The sequence below is a fragment of the Saccopteryx bilineata genome, chromosome 2 (genome assembly GCF_036850765.1).
Source record: "Saccopteryx bilineata isolate mSacBil1 chromosome 2, mSacBil1_pri_phased_curated, whole genome shotgun sequence".
In the NCBI taxonomy this organism is placed as follows: Eukaryota; Metazoa; Chordata; class Mammalia; order Chiroptera; family Emballonuridae; genus Saccopteryx; species Saccopteryx bilineata.
In genome coordinates, this window is record NC_089491.1 from 330,465,568 (window position 1) to 330,471,041 (window position 5,474).

The window sequence follows — 5,474 nt, forward strand, 5'->3', positions numbered from 1 at the left end:
AGGGAATGTTAGGTCATATGGTAGTTCTATTCTTAATTTTTTGAGGAACCACCATACTTTCTTCCATAATGGTTGCACCAAGATTCATTTTTGAGTATTCGGATATTCATATTTAAGTACCATTACTTTACAGTTATCTCATTGGTACTGTTAGACCCAGTCTAAATGAAATGTGCTCTTCAAGCATTGACTTTTTAAAATTAAATTTAATGAGGTGACATTGGTTAATAAGATTATATGTTTCAAGTGTACCTTGCTATGATACATGAACTATCTGTATTTTGCATTTTGTGCCCACCACCCAAAGTCAAGTTATCTTCCCTCACCATATATTTGACCCGTTTACTCTTTTCTACCCCTCTTCTCTCTGGTGGCTACCATGCTGCTGTCAGTGTTTATGAGTTTTGTTTCTCTTATTTGTTCATTTATTACTTTTAGTTTTATGTCCCACATATGAGTGAAATCATAGATTCTTAAGTTTTTTCTGACTTACTTTGCTTAGCATGATATTCTCAGGGTCCATTTCTATTGTTTCAAATGGCCATATGTCATTATTCCTTATGGCTGAGTAGTAGTCCATTATATATATGGAATCACAATTTTATCCAGTCATCTACTGAAGAACACTTTAGTTGTTTCCATGTCTTGACTACCATAAATAATGCTGCAGTGAAAATAAGGTGCATATGTCTTTGTGAATAAACGTTTTCAAAATTTTCAAGTAAATACCCAGAAGAGAGTTTGCTGGGTAATAGGGTAAATTTATTCTTAATTTTTTGAGGTTCCTTCATACTGTTTTCCATAGTGGCTATACCTGTTAATTTTTTTTTAATTTAAATATACTTACAATGCCTGCTGACTCACAGTCATTTACATTTTCTGACTCTTCTGATTCTGATGCTAGCTGGAAAGATGTTACCAATCTGTTACTATCTCAGCAATCTCTTCTTTGTTAAAAACACTAATTGGCTACTATGGATGCAAATTGTTGCTTAAAATATGTGATTCAATTCCTAATTTCCTCTTACCTCCATTCTACTCTCTGTTTCTATCTATTTGACATCTAGTTTATAGGAAGTTGCTACTCAATGAATATAAAGTTTCAATTATGCAAGGTCATTAAGTTCTGTATGGAATATTGTGCCTATAGTTAACAGTACTGTATTGTTCACTTGAAATTTTGTTAAGAGGGTAAATTTTATGTTAAGTAGTCTTACTGCAAAATAAATGTGGTTCAGATGTTTAATTTTTTATTTGTAGAGCTAATATACTTTTGAGATTAATTTTAGTAATAATATTATTTTAAAAATCTTAGGTTTAAGTAAAGGTGACAAGATTTGTTATAAGAATTTTCCTTATTCTACCTTATCTGAAAAACATTCTCAGATATGAAGTACATAATTTAATACATGTAATATCAATCACTGTTAATAGATTATTACAATAGTTCATTATGAACTACTTTATTTCCAGAGTTTCTGACTCTAGTCTCATAATATTAGTAATTCATAAGATTCCTTAATCTTTCCTGGTAAATATTAATGCTCTTTAAAATGAATTAAAGTATTATGTTTGAAGTACATAATACTGAACTTTGAAGACTTTCTTAAGAGTAACAATAATAAAAACAAAGTAACAAATAACATGTACTTATTATTATTATTATTATTTTTTTTTTTTTATTTTTCTGAAGCTGGAAACGGGGAGAGACAGTCAGACAGACTCCCGCATGCGCCCGACCAGGATCCACCTGGCATGCCCACCAGGAGCGATGCTCTGCCCACCAGGGGGCAATGCTCTGCCCCTCCGGGGCGTCGCTCTGCCGCGACCAGAGCCACTCTAGCGCCTGGGGCAGAGGCCAAGGAGCCATCCCCAGTGCCCGGGCCATCTTTGCTCCAATGGAGCCTTGGCTGCGGGAGGGGAAGAGAGAAACAGAGAGGAAGGGGGGGTGGAGAAGCAAATGGGCGCTTCTCCCATGTGCCTGGCCAGGAATTGAACCCGGGTCCCCCGCATGCCAGGCCGACGCTCTACCGCTGAGCCAACCGGCCAGGGCCAACATGTACTTATTATTATGACCACCCGTGGCATGGCCGGTTATTCTTACATAAAATCAAGATGAAAAAAAATCTGAATTGTTAGAAAGTCTGAAATTTAGAATAAAAAATTAATTTATTGAGTGAAATTTATTATTTCAATTTAACTGAATTAGCATTAATATGCATTCAGGTAGAAGGATGTATAAATTTATGATTTATACACTTCAAATGATGGACAATAAATGGAGCATTCAAATGTGCCTAAAAATCATGTTTAACTAAAACCACTGAATTCTTTTTTCTGAAGTTCTTCTGTATTTGATCTAAATCATATCGTAATGATCATTTTAAATAAATAAATTATTGCCAGAGTATTGAATCCAATACAGCCTGCAAACAATCATTTTGTTTTTACATATTTTATTTTTAGTTTATTGGGATGACATGGTTTACTAAACGATACAGGTTTTGCCTGACCAGGTGGTGGCGCAGTGGATAGAGCGTCGGAATGGGATGTGGAGGACCCAGGTTCAGGACCTCTGGGTTGCCAGCTTGAGCGTGGGCTCATCTGGTTTGAGCAAAGCTCACCAGCTTGGACCCAAGGTCACTGGCTTAAGCAAGGGGTTATGTTACTCAGTCTGCTAAAGGCCCACAGTCAAGGCATATATGAGAAAGTAATTAATAAACAACTAAGGTGTTGCAACAAAAAAACTGATTGATGCTTCTCATCTCTTTCTGTTCCTGTCTGTCTGTCCCCATCTATCCCTCTCTCTGACACACTCTCTCTCTGTCTCTGTAAAAAAAAAAAAAAAAAGCATACAGATTTCAACTGTGCAACTCTAAATATAACACAATATACACACTGCACCATAGACTCTGCCCCAAGCACAGTCTCTGTGCCCTCATATCCCTGCCCTTTGCCTTTTCTCCCTACCTCCAGCACCCTTCCCTCTGGCTATAGCCACCCTACTGTCTGTATCTATGTGTTAAATGTTTTTTGGCTAATCCCTTCACCTTCTTTCTTCCATTTCTCCACCCCCTTCTTTCTGACAGTTGTCAGTCTGTCTCATTGTCCATGTCTCTGTTTCTATTTTGTTCATCAGTTTCTTGTGTTCATTAGGTTTCATATATAAGTGAGATCATGAAGTACTTGTCTTTCTTGACAGGCTTATTTCACTTAGTATAATAATAAACTAAAAAGATGTACAACATGCTAAGTATATACATATATATGTATAGATATACATACACAGTGAAATGATTACTGCAGCCATGCTAATTAGCATATCCATTTCCACACATAGTGACCCTTTTCTGTGTGTGTGTGTGTGTGTGTGTGTGTGTGTGTGTGTGTTAGGAAAGCATCTGAAATCTACTTTTCTAGGAAATATTTAGTATTGGATGGTGGATTATTAACTTTAGTCATCATGCTGCACATTAGACCTCCAAGCTTATATATCCTACATAGCTGCAACTTTGTACTCTTTGACCAACATTTCCCCCCTTTCCCCAACTTCCCCATCCCAACTGTTAACCAATATTTTACTCTGCTTCTACATATTTCAACAATCTTGCTTCTGGATATATACCCAGAGAACATCAAATCAATATCTCAAAGAGATATTTGCACTGCCATATTTATTGCAACATTATTTACAGTAACGAACACAACTTAATGTCCCTCAGTGGAATGGATAAAGAAATTGTGGAATATATATAAAATAGAATATTACTTTTTGTGTGTATGGATACATACACATACAATGGAATATTATTCAGCCTTGAGAGGGGAGATACTACCATAGGCAATGACACGGATAAACCGAGAGGACAGTATGCTAAGTGAGATAAACCAGACACAATTGCACAATTCTCTTATATGTGAAACTGAATCATTGAAATAACACCATTTTTTTTCACAAAAAGTTCAAACTACTGTTAATCACTAAATATTTTAAATCAACATTGCTTAAATAGTTATTTTCATTTGAAATATTGCAATTAGAGAAAGTAATCAATAACCAGTGTTTCATGAGATTTATTGCAGCTTTCTACACTGAGGATTAAACTGTCATCCAAGCAGGAAGCTTAATGGAAAACTTGGTTTTGATGTCATTCAAGAAAATGAATGTACAAAGCATAAATATCTTTTTATTTATACAGTTGTTCATAAGAAGGCTGAAATTTGCCTTTTTGCATGAAAACTGGTATATTCAAATGTGAAAGATTTGAATCATTTTTTGAATTACCCAACATGTTAATTTAGGTACTCAAGCCCTCACTTGACAGTATTAGAACATACTTTTATGTAGTTCTGTTATTAGTTAGAACACATTTTCTCTGTAGTAATGTGTAATTCTCATAATAGAAAATTCAGGATCTGCAATTTTGATTAATCTGTAGAAACCTATAAGTCCATTTATGTATTAGAGTATGATTTTGATATGATGATGTGTAAATTTAAATAATTTAATGTTTAATTTTTTTCATTTAGCCAAATAGTGGTCTTTTATAATGATGCCCTGTTAGCCCATCTCAGTACAATTCTCTCGCTCTTTTTATTTATTTTTTTGTATTTTTCTGAAGTGAGAATTGGGGAGACAGAGAGACAGACTCCCACATGTGCCTGACTGGGATCCACCAGGCAAGCCCACTAGGGGGCGATGCTCTGCCCATCTGAGCTGTTGCTCAGTTGCAACCAGAGCCTTTGTAGGGCCTGAGGCAGAGGCCATGGAGCCATCTTCACTCAGCCTAGGCCAACTTTGCTCCAGTGGAGCCTTGGCTGTGGGAGGAGAAGAGAGAAACAGGGCGATAGGAAAGAGGGAAAGGATGGAGAAGCAGATGGGTGCTTCTCCTGTGTACCCTGGCTGGGAATTGAACCCAAGACTTCCACTCGCCTGGCTGATGCTCTACCACTTCCGTACACTTTTCTTGTCCTCTACTTGTTCATCCATAGGCTGGGACTGTATTAAAATAAGAATTTTGCAGCTTATACAAGAATCCTGGTTAATGTTTCAAGAAAAATTTCATATGTTGTAATTTAGTAATAAAATTTATTTTTAATAGTTTTAACTTTATTTGACAGGATCTAAATGAGAATTATTTTTTTCAAAATAATTTTCTGCCTTTGTGAGGAAAATTATAAATTATACATAAATTTGAAGATACCTACTCTTTCTATATAGCAGCTTTCATATAGAAAATAGGAATAGAATTATATTTTTTCCATTTTGGTCAGAGATTGTATTATTAAGAGGTCCAACTCTTAGAACAATCATGTCACATAAAAATTGTTCTTGTACTATATGTGGATTATGTTTAAAAAGTTCTTTATAAGGTATTTATGGAAAATTCCAATTGTGTGCTTCCTGAGAAAGGGTAGTATTTATGGAAGCTGGTGAGCAAAGGTCTCAGAACAGCTTTCTAAAACTTTTCGTT